Here is a 12748-nt window from a genome sequence, read left to right as displayed (position 1 = left end):
GTGCCTTGTGCGTGTAGCCTTGCTGCGCGGGTGGCCTTCCCTGATGGCTTGTATCCGCAGCTTCGGGGACAGGCAGATTACTTCACCATTGGGAGGCATTTCCTGCGGGAACAGCTTGCGTACTGCGCGTAAGGACGTCACGTCTCTGAGCATGGTTGGTACTGCGGATCCAGTTGGTTTCTGCGCAGACGTCCCTCTTCAAGGTGAGTATTGCGGGTCCAACTGGGCTCTGCTGGGACCTACCTCTTCACCCTGTTTTATAGCTTTGTATATTATTCAACCCGCGTCCTTGGCTTTATAAATGCACGTCGCTTATTCACCTTCCAATATCATCCAACTGTCCATATCTCCTTCAACCTCTCTCTCATTCAAACACACACTCACAGAAATTGCAACCATGGTGCTTTCAAGAACCGTTCATTCGGATTCTAATGACTCCTTACACTCAACATTTGCTTCAAGATATGTTCGCACTTCTCTCCCGAGGTAGATCTAACATATATATTTGTTGTAAACTTTGATGTGAAGTTTGTTTAGAGATTGTTGATTATTATTATTATATATGGTGATTGTAGGTTTAAGATACCAGAGGAATCTATCCCAAAGGAGGCTGCGTATCAGATAATAAACGATGAGTTGATGTTGGATGGCAACCCGAGGCTGAATCTGGCGTCGTTTGTGACGACGTGGATGGAGCCCGAATGTGATAAGCTAATGATGGCTGCGATCAATAAGAATTACGTTGATATGGATGAATATCCGGTCACCACTGAACTCCAGGTATGGTCATATTACCATTATTATTTTTCTAGTAGCAAAACGAACTTTTATTAAAACGGCAACTTCGTAATTACTTGTTTAACACATCATACATTTCTATGTATTATACGGTACCATATATTTAACACACCATATATAAAATATAATTTTGGTAGCTTGTCAATTGTTGCCTATGTAAAAATATTAAACGAATATGTGTATAAGTATGAATTTATTTTTTTAAAATAAATGAACTAGCTCAAGTGCTCAACAACTCAAGAACGATATCAAGCTTGAACTTTAACATTTTAGCTTGTTAAAAGAAGGGAGATCAGCATGAGAGTAACTTGACAATCTTTCAAGCCCTAATAGTTAAAATATTAAATGAATAGGTTCTTTTAGTTTACTTTTCTAAAAGATTTTGACGTTTGCTTCAAGGCCACTCAAAACAAAAATGTGCATTTGAGATCTTTCTCTCACATCATTAACTATTTTATAGTTAGTTTAATAGACTATAATATACTGTAAGAAATTGCAAAGAGGAGAATATTAATATTTTGTCCCCAAAAGCCGGTTAAATGAATTGCATATCCTATTTGGTCAATAAAGAAAAAGAACCTTTTGAACTGGACACAAATAAATGTTAATCGATAACTAATTCATAACCTCTTGATTAAAAAATGTAGCAAACGCGGTATCATTAATATATGTATCATGACATGTTGGAGTTTTTATATAATACAATAATAAAATCTTTTAATCAGAGCTAACTTTTAGGAATGTTATAACTAATTCTTTAATATTATATCCTTTTGTAATCAACATTATGTACTTGTCAATACCGTTTTCTCAATCTCATAAAACAACTTTCACAAACATATATAACCATTCAGAATAATAATAAGTGGTAAAGGTGATTTTGCTTTTAAAATGATAAGGTTTCTATCCTCATTAAAGATGGATTATAAATAATATATTTGATTGTTTGAAAAAATTCGATATGTATGAAATAATTAACAACTAATTCTTTTATAAAGATTTTTTATTAGATAACCTATAAGCAAGCACATGGACATATAAATATTTTCTTCAAGGATTTAAAAACAATGAATGTGTAACTAGTTTGGTTAAAGAGATCATTGGATCTCGCATCTCACTTGTGCATAGAAAACTGTTTTTTTTAAGTATTAAGGTACAACCATTTATAACAGATATGCCTCTTTTTATATCTCAAGTATTCATGTCCGATTTAATAATTAGTCTCTACTTTGATTAGTCTCGACAGAGACATTTGGATTTATAAACAGATGTCTCTTTTTATATCTCAAGTATTCATGTCCCATTTAATAATTAGTCTCTACTTTGATTAGTCTCGACAGAGACATGTGGATTTTGAAAGGTTCAATTTCCTTGCATTTTATTCTGTTTTCCAATAACTTCCAAGCCTTATTTTTCAAATTGCATTTATATTAAAGAAGACTAAAAAAAGTTTAAAAATTGACCTTTAATTATTAAAATCAGTTCATTTACATTACTTTTAAGAACTGCATAATTTAGTGCTAATTAAAACTTGAAATGTAAAAGTTTTAAAATCGGATATTGCTTTTAAAACTAATAAGATGCAAAATTTATTTGATCTTCAATAATACATTATTTCCTTTTTAATGGCGATTGTTGTTAATACCATATCTTTTAAAATAATGTACTAATAAAATTTGATATTGATCTAAATTAAAATAAAGTTTTCATAGGTACTATATTGAAATTAATTAAGGAATAGTTATTATGAGCAAGTATAATTTATTTGATCTTTTTGGTCTACAAAGTGGAGTCTAAACAAAATTAAGATCATATTAATAGGTTTGGTGACTCATTAATAAAGACAAAACATATAAAACATTAAGGTTGAGAGTTTAAGTCAAACAAATAACATAAATTCTTCATTAAAAAAGAAAACAAAAACAAAATTCGAATTATGATCTTACTTTTAACAGATAAAATGCAATAAAAAGTTATTCATGGTAATCCTTACAAGTAATTATAGTAGTTTTATGTCTGAAAGTATATTCTAATACATCTTATTAAAGTATGGTAAATTATTTTAAATACTTTATGGTCAGTACTCGGGCAGGTTGCTTTGTTAACCCATTCACAGACTATTAGTAATGCAATAATAATGCTATGCCATGGACCCTTAAAATATTAATGATGACACATGTTATGATACATCATGGTTCAATATAATAGCTCTTTTTTCAGCATGAATAATTATGAACAGCATGGTAATGGCAACTTTGTTATCACATCCAAATTATTACAAATACTTAATCGTCATTAGGGCAGGTTGCTTTGTTAACCCATTGACAACTTATTAGTAATGTATTAATAATGTTAGGTCATGGTCCCTTAAAAAATATTAGCAATGACACATGTTGTGATACATCATGGTTCACTCTAGTAGCTATTTTATTAATATGAATAATTTATATATGAACAGAATAGTACTTGTAACTTTGATTTTACATCCAAATTATATATACATGAAACAAAAGAATATAATATTTACTTTATTTAATTGTAACTTAATATATGTGAGCATGTTCTATGAATGCAGAACTGCTGTGTGAACATGATAGCACATCTCTTCAACGCGTCACTTGGTGACACTGACACAGCGGTTGGGGTTGGAACCGTAGGCTCATCGGAGGCAATTATGTTGGCTGGACTTGCATTCAAAAGAAAATGGCAAAACAAAATGAGAGCTCTTGGCAAACCTTGTGATAAGCCCAACATTGTCACCGGTGCCAATGTTCAGGTGATTAATAAAAGAAATTGCTTCTTGTTTAGTTAAAGCGTTATTAGTTTTATTAAATTTGAATAACATTATGATTTGGAAATCAGGTTTGTTGGGAGAAATTTGCAAGGTACTTTGAAGTGGAGTTGAAGGAAGTGAAACTTAGTGAGGGTTACTATGTGATGGACCCTGAAAAGGCTGTGGAGATGGTTGATGAAAACACCATTTGTGTGGCTTCTATTTTGGGTTCCACCCTCAATGGTGAATCTGAAGATGTTAAGAAGTTAAATGACCTTTTAGTTAAGAAGAATGCCAAGACCGGGTACATATGCATGTTAAACTTGTTAAAGGCTGGTTAGTTAAAGCCTGCTGCGTACGTAGGTAGCAGTGATGTGACGCCTTAACTAACCAAAGTACCAAACCACAACGCATAGTCTAAGTTTACAATATTTTTGAAATTATTAATTTGTATCTCATGAAACTTGTTATGATATTGTAGATGAGATACTCCAATTCATGTGGATGCTGCAAGTGGTGGTTTTATTGCACCATTTATTTACCCTGAATTAGAATGGGATTTCCGTTTACCATTGGTAAAGAGTATAAACGTTAGCGGTCACAAGTATGGTCTTGTTTACGCGAGAGTCGGGTGGGTGATTTGGAGGAACAAAGAAGACTTGCCTGATGAACTCATCTTTCACATTAACTACCTTGGTGCTGATCAAACAACTTTCACTCTCAACTTCTCCAAAGGTAAATTATTTAAATCATGTTTTGATTTGTGTTGTATAACGGTTTATCATATTGTCATATATAACCTTAATTGATTATTCTTCAGGTTCTAATCAAATAATTGCTTAGTACTATCAGCTTATTCGCTTGGGCTTCGAGTTAGTGTTACGACAAAAGAATCGCTTTAGGTACGCTAAATTTAAAACTGCTTTTAGATATGAAAGAATATAAACAAGTTTAGAAGAATTTGTTAACGTTGTTGTCTTAGTGAGCAATGTTGAAGGCATCTTTTGGGTACCATTATCTCTTGTTATCTTATTATCATGGGAGATAAAAAATTTAAAATTCTTCTGAACATTCCATAATTTTCTTATTCTCCAATGTGAACGATAATTTAAAGATTTGTCACAACATGTACAGTAGTTCGGAAAAATTTATTAAACCTTTTGTCACGTGTAAAACCAGACCGGACTCTAATGTATAGTAATCACTAGCATGTATACAACTAATATATATATATATATATAATATTTATGATTAGGGATACAAAAACATAATGGAAAACTGTCGAGAGAACGCAATAGTCCTGAAGGAAGGACTAGGGAAAACCGGACGCTTTTAACATCGTCTCCAAGAACGACGGGGTCCCACTCGTAGCCTTTTCACTAAAGGACCACAATCAACACACCGAGTTAGAAATATCAGACATGTTAAGACGGTTTGGGTGGATTGTGCCAACTTACACAATGCCCACCTGATGCCCAACACATCACAATTTTGAGAATTGTGATTAGGGAAGACTTTTCAAGGATACTAGCGGAACGTCTCGTGGTTGACATTGAGAAGGTGCTTCACGAGCTCGATACGTTACCAGCTAGAGTCAATGCTAAGATTGAGGTTTGTGAAGAGAAAGGGCTAGTGGTCGATAAAGGCGAACTTGATGTGCAAAGGAAGTTTACGAATGCTTGGAAGAAGTTTGTAGCGGAAAAGAAGAAAACAAATGGCGTGTGTTAGATTTGGTTAATTCATATCTTGTTTTGGGAATTTTAATAATGGATCTTAATTGTGTGATGGTTTTATACTTTTATTTAAACTACTAGAATTATGCCCCCGCGTTGCGGTGTGGGCGTAAAATCATGCCAAGTAGCATCTATGTCACACCACCGCCAACGACAACCAACACGGGAAAAAACTCATATAAAGAAAGAAATAAAAAACAAAAAGGTTAAACCGAACGAAAATAGATGTAAAAATTTGAACCACGCACGCGAAACGTAAAACATAAGAAATAATAACTAAGTCGATGTAGGAGTTGTGTGTTGCGACGGGATCGTGAAATGGGAAAGAATAGGCGTAAAAACGTTGAGTCACACATACATGCATGTTACAATGTGTCAACTCGCAAAGTTTAGACCGAAACATAAAACGTAAAATTTGTAAAATATGAAATATATAGTGTGATGTACATAGAAGGAAGTAATCAAACTGCTTGACGCCGGATTAATCTACCCGATCTCAGATTCACCTTGAGTAAGTCCCGTTCAAGTAGTACCTAAGAAGGGAGGAATGACAGTTGTAATGAACAAGAATGACGAGCTGATACTAATGAGGACCATCACAGGCTGGCGAGTTTGCATCGATTACAGGAAACTTAATGATGCCACAAGAAAAGATCATTTTTCACTTCCTTTCATAGATCAAATGCTCGAACGATTATCTGGAAAAATGTTCTACTGTTTTCTTGATGGATTTTCCGGATATTTTCAGATTCCCATTTCCCCTGAAGACCAGGAAAAAACTACTTTTACATGTCCATATGGAACCTTCGCTTACCGAAGAATGCCATTTGGATTATGTAATGCTCCAGCAACCTTCCAACGCTGCATGGTGGCCATCTTTCATGAAATGATCAAAAAATCTATGGAAGTTTTCATGGACGACTTCTCAGTCTTTGGAGACTCCTTCGATCATTGTCTGAAAACCTAGACAAAATGTTAGCTAGGTGTTAAGAAGTAAATCTAGTGCTCAACTGGGAAAAATGCCACTTTATGGTAAAGGAAGGCATTGTCCTAGGTCATAAGATTTCTCAAAACGAAGTAGAAGTCGATAGGGCCAAAATAGAAACCATATCCAAACTCCCACCACCGACTTCAGTCAAAGCAATTAGAAGTTTTCTAGGTCACGCCGGTTTCTACCGCCGCTTCATAAAAGACTTTTCAAAAATTTCAAGACCTATGACCAAACTTCTAGAGAAAGACGCACCATTCGTCTTCTCTGAGGAATGTGTTGAGTCATTTAATATACTGAAAGACAAACTTGTCAACGCACCAATCATGACCACACCCGACTAGACCCTTCCATTCGAAATCATGTGCGATGCAAGTGACTTTGCAGTTGGAGCCGTACTCGGATAACGCAAATAAAAACACTTTCACCCAATCTACTATGCCAGTAAAACACTTAACGATGCACAAGAAAATTATACCACAACTGAAAAAGAATTACTAGCCGTAGTATTTGCCTTTGAAAAATTTAGATCCTACTTAGTTCTTTCCAAAACCATAGTTTACACCGATCATGCCGCAATACTATACCTATTCAACAAGCAAGATGCCAAACCTAGACTCATCCGATGGATCCTACTACTCCAAGAATTCGACATCGAAGTTAAAGACAAGAAGGGAGCAGAAAATGTAGCCGCAGACCATCTTTCACGTTTAGAATGTCCAACTTCCAAAGAACTCCACAAGGAAATTATCAATGATAATTTCCCAGAGTTCTCATGCACATTCAAGAAGTGATAGAGGAAAAAGACGAAAGTCCTTGGTATGCCGACTTCGCTAATTACTTAGCTTGTAGGATCCTCAAAAAAGGACTTACCCACCAACAACGGAAGAAATTTTTCTCCGACCTTAAGTTTTACTTCTGGGAAGATCCATATGTGTTTAGGATAGGTGCGGATCAAGTTATTCGTAGGTGCGAAGCAGGCAAGGAGGCCTTAGACATTCTCAAACACTGCCATGAAGGACCAACAGGCGGACACCACAGTACTGCCACCACGGTCAGGAAAGTGTTTGATGCAGGATTTTTCTGGCCCACTATATACAAAGATACACATGCTTTGATCCAAGCATGCGATGCTTGTCAAAGAGCCGAGAACATCTCATCGAAAAATGAGATGGCTCAAAAAGGCATTCAAATTTGTGAAATCTTTGATGTATGGGGGATAGATTTCATAGGGCCATTTCTTAACTCACTCGGAAATAAATACATCCTTTTAGCAGTCGACTACGTGTCTAAATGGGTGGAGGCACAAGCTCTTCCCACCAACGATGCTCGAGTAGTTATACGATTTCTGAAAAAGTTATTTTCAAGATTCGGTACTCCAAAAGCCCTCATCAGCGACAGAGGTACTCACTTTTGTAACACCCTGATGGACAAGGTCTTAGAACGATATGGGGTTCGCCACCGACTAGCAACACCATATCACCCACAGACCAGTGGGCAGGTGGAGGTCTCAAACCGAGGAATTAAGAGAATTTTGGAAAGAAGTGTGGGGATGAATCGCAAAAATTGGGCAGAAAAGTTAGATGACGCATTGTGGGCCCTCAGGACGGCCTACAAAACTCCCATTGGAACGACACCCTTCAAGCTCGTTTACGGGAAGGCACGTCATCTACCAGTAGAATTAAAACACAAAGCTTATTGTCTCAGAGCAGTGAATTGTGACCTAACGCCCGCCGGAGAAAACCGGGAAGATCAAATTTGTGAGCTCGAGGAGCTGAGAACAATGGCCTACGAAAATTCCTGGTCCTACAAGGAGAAGACTAAACGCATACACGACGTTCATTTAAAAGGAAACAAAAAATTTCAAGCCGACGATCTTGTACTGTTATACAACGCTCGTTTACGTCTTTTCCCAGGAAAACTGAAATCCAGATGGACAGGTCCATATGTAGTTGAACCAGTTTTTGACTATGGAACCATCGAAATTTCAAGTTCAAACGCCCAAAAGTTCAAAGTCAATGGACATCGATTAAAACCATACATCGACGATCCACTTAAAGAAGTTTTGGAGGTACTAACCCTCCAAACTTTTTAAATAAGACTTTAAGGAAACAAGGTCTGGCCAAGACCTTCACAAAAGTAGGCCTTGTAAATATTGTTAAAAAAAAATTTCAAAAACCACGGGGGCGTGCTCCTTAAAGCACGATCCCGTGCCTAAAAATGCGGGCCGGCGTCTACGCTGCAAAAATATCAGTCAGACTGGTTTGTAACAGAATTGTCAGAGCAAAAACACGGGGGCGTGCTTCTAAAAGCACGGTGCCGTGCTCGGTCTCCTGTTTGGTTATAAAAGGCACCTTGTGTCATTGCATTCCTTGCACAAACCAAAACCAAAACCAAAACCAAAACCAAAACCAAAACCAAAACCAAAAACCTCTGATAATTCAGCATGCTAACTGAAGTGAGTGATGCAATTCCCGTTTCCTGACATCCGAGAAACGATGCCCGCCATGTTTCCAAAACCGAGCTTCTCTTGAAACTTCAAGAACTCGTGAGAGAACTCACCGAAATAAATGTCCTCGCAGAGATGCGTCTCATGCAACTCACCGAATCAGTGGAAAACATGAAAATGGAACTCCGAGACATCAACGAGCAACTACGGTTTCAAGTTCTCGGTTTCACGTATTTTCCACCACCAGGACCATTCGGGGGAGGAGAGCCTTTTGGAGAACTTTAGGAAACTTAATTTTATGCCTTTATGTGTCAAAAGTGCATTAAGCATAATATGTTAGGACTTCGGGCTTAACCCGATTATTTTCTTTTCTTAGGAAACCCGGGCTTATCCCGTAACTGTTCTAGGATCTTTATTCAATGAAAAGTAATCTTTAGATGACCAAACTTCCAAATTATTACAATAAACGTCATTCTAAAAAAAAAAATTCCGGATCATGAATCATGTTGAAAACTAAAAAAAAGAAATACACTGTGACAAAAAGCACGGGCCATGCTTTACTAAGCATGAGGCCGTGGTCACCCAGAATCTTTAGCATGATACGCGCTGACTCCGTACAATTCTCTGACTCAGAAACATTTATTCTTCTAGCAGCACGGGGCCGTGCTTCCAAGAACACGGTGCCGTGTTCAACTTTCCAGTCTCTATATAATGCATGCATAAATTCACTATTCCATTCACACCAAACAAAAACTACCTAAATGGAAGGAAAACGGGTTGAATGGAAACCAGTGAAGAAGGGGAAACAACATGAATCTTCCTTCCTTGAGGAACAAATCATGAGACTCCAATGCATCGTAAGAGACCAAGTTGAGAGCAAGATGCAAACCGAGGCTCGAGTGGTCGAGCTGATTAACAAAGTCGACCTGCTCAGGTTCGAGAACTTCCATGTTGTGGATGGCCACCACAAAGATGTGACTTCCAAACTTAACTTTCTCAACTGATAACTCGTCACGCTCAACAAAAAGCTTGACGAACTTTTGGAAGCCAAATGGGCACCACCACACATCCAGGACTTGTTCGGGGGTGGTAGCCGTTGAAGTTCTGACTTTGTTTCGTGTTTAAGTTGTTTCCGCTAGTACTATGTGTTAGGACCCAAGAATTGTTGTTGTAATTTCCGTTTCATCTATCTTTAATTATGTCTTTAATTTTATGTTTTAATGAAATCTAGGATTTTTAATTACCATGTTAAAGTAACCAAAAAATAAAAACCCAGTAAAAACAAACCAATCTCGACAAACAAAATAAACAAAACAGTACTGTCTGCACTAAGCAGCACGGTACCGTGCTTCCAAAAGCACGGGGCCGTGTTTTTGGTGTCAGGGCAGTTACGAGTTTTAACTTAACAAAATAACTTTCTCCAACCACCAACCCTATTTTTCACTGCATTCTGAACCGAGAACTGCCGACCTTCAACTATTTTGCTAATTTCTTCATCTAATCTTCGATTCTAAACCTAAGGTATGTTAATTCAATAATTGCATTACTCAGATTCGTCATTCTAGGTTTGGATTAACCCTAAAATTGTTCAAATCAACCAAATCGGGTCAATCCCCGAAAGGGGTATGGGTTATTATGCTTGATTATGATGAATAAATTGTTGAATGATTGATGGTTAGGGTTTAATTGAAAGAAACAAATTGGATTTTGGGTCTTTGCATAAACACCCGACAAACCATTAAACCCAATTGATGTAACCGGTTAGAAACGAAGGTTCGAGTCTAAGTAAGTTAGAAATCGATATTAGGAACACGAGCCGTGCCCAAAAACAACATGAGTCGTGGTCAACAAAAATTCAAACTTCAAAGAAAACTGAACCAGAAGCAGCAGTATGGGGTCGTGCTTTTGAAAACACGCCACCGTGCTTTGCTCTCTGTTTCAGCAAATTGGAAATTTTTTATGAATTTGGACTAGTTTAAGTTTAAATTGCAGATGGCCGAGTATGGGGAAGAGTTTCATGCATTCCTAGTCTTCGGAAACCGGAGGACTAAGGACCGATCAGCAAACGTAAGATTAACCTATCTCAATAATAGATATCCTGAAGCTCACTTCCATGCGTGCGAAGAAACCCTCAGACAAGTTAAACAATGGGAGCGCTACCAGAACATCGTCACAAGACTGTGGAAATGAGTTTTTGAGCAGACAGGGGATTTAGTAACCGAACTTACAAAGGAGTTCCTAGCCTCATTCAACATGAAGAAGAAAAGGTTCGACATGTGGGATACCAAGGCAATAGAGTTCCGATGTGGGGGTATTTGGCATACAACCTCTGTCACTCAACTGGGAATCGATTTGGGTATCTACACAACCGAGGAAACTGACACAGATATCTGGTTTGAGGCCAAAATGACTTTTACAGATGAAGGTGATGATGACGAGGCTGAAGCAGGTGCCATTAGGGACGAAGCTTGGGAACATTTGAGTTATGGAACAGCAAGCTATAGGCCGAGCGTTTCAAAGAGCACAGCACTGCGTGACCCACTCATGAGGTACACCCACCGTTTGCTGAGTCATACCGTCACAGCTAGAGGTCAGAGCGAAGGGGTTGTCAACCTGAGGGATCTTTGGGCATTGTACTGCATGAAAAACGAAATACCATGCAATATTACTATGCTATTCTGCAAGCTTTTCATGTCAAATGCCACTGCCCGAGGAAATACCTCGATCTTTGGTGGTCGCTGGATCTACAACCTCTACAGAGCCTATGGTGCAGACACAGAAGGAACCCCGAGCCCAGACTTGATAGCTTTCAACCTTGATTACTGTGAGAGCATGCAGATGGTTCAGCAAATCAGCCCGGGTGTGTGGAGATTTTGTGACAAGTACAATCAGGTTTGGGACCCAGAAGACCCGTCAGATATGATGATACAGAATGTGCATGAGAGACGACAATCACCGCCCAGACAACATCGCCGCCGAACCTACCATCAGACAGGAGGCCCATCTTCATCAGGGGCCGGCCCCAGTTCATCACATGATAGCCGATACTCTTTGGAGGGTATATATGGACTAATCGATCAATTCTCAACTAACACTACCGCCTCATTTAACAGGATCAACAAGCAAATGGCTGCCTCCGATGCACAGCGAGCAGCCGAGTATGAAGCAACGAGGCGAGAGATTGAGCGGTTGGGCTATCGCATGGACAGGCAGTGGGGACCGTTTAACCCGGATACGGGTAACTGATGACTGATGGCACAGGTAGTTGGGCATGGGCACGTGTTATTTTATGAACTTATTATTATTTGTGTTTGAACAATTTACTTTTCGTCGTACTTGTTTATTTGTGTTTGTGTTGGTTTGGATATTATTATGGCCATGAGTGCCAAAGACATTATGCTAGGTACTAATTTAGCCCGATAGGGCAGGGGATGGATGATTCCATACCCAATTTACAGCAGTTTATGCTTGGTTGTTTGTGGATGTTTGCAGTTTTAGATTATACAGGTAAAAAAAACAGGAAAATGGACGAAAAACAAGGGACGCTCTGTCAAAATTTCGTTAACCCGTAGGGAAGTAACTCTCCATTTTACCCATAATACTTAATTAGAATTTTTATATTTCCATGAATCTTATCACATTGAGGACAATGTGAGATTCAAGTTTAGGGAGGGGAATTACTTGACCAATTGTTTGTCCAACTAATTATAAAAATTCTCTAAAACAAATATTTTTGCAGCAAACGAAGATTATTCTAAACCTAAAAAGAAAACCAAGAAAGTTTTTTTCAAACAACCAATCATTACATAAAAGTGAAAAAAATAAGAAAAAGTTTTGTAATATTGAGAATAAATTTATGCAAAATTTGGCGTTAATACCCAATTCCTCCGTTACTGTGAGACAAACCTCATGCCATATAAATATTTTTTCGGAAGCTTTGAGTGAGTCATATGTTTCGTGTGATTTAGAACTTGTCCCAATTATTCATTTCAAGACCGCACGAAGCT

At 37.7% G+C, this 12748-nt stretch overlaps 1 pseudogene across 1 annotated transcript; it reads left to right on the top strand.

Annotated features, from left to right (window-relative positions):
* The first annotated feature begins 309 nt into the window (after window positions 1-309).
* Window positions 310-5356, top strand: LOC143628432 (glutamate decarboxylase-like; annotated as a pseudogene). The gene is made up of 7 exons (XR_013152743.1): window positions 310-486; window positions 576-780; window positions 3374-3574; window positions 3661-3875; window positions 4053-4306; window positions 4392-4447; window positions 4827-5356. The product of XR_013152743.1 is annotated as a glutamate decarboxylase-like (transcript).
* Window positions 5357-12748: the final 7392 nt, after the last annotated feature.

This window comes from Bidens hawaiensis, unplaced genomic scaffold, assembly GCF_021521415.1.
Source record: "Bidens hawaiensis isolate Kalapana, Puna unplaced genomic scaffold, B.hawaiensis_p1.1 tig00004973_1, whole genome shotgun sequence".
Taxonomy (NCBI): Eukaryota; Viridiplantae; Streptophyta; class Magnoliopsida; order Asterales; family Asteraceae; genus Bidens; species Bidens hawaiensis.
This window is presented reverse-complemented; position numbering and strand designations above follow the sequence as displayed.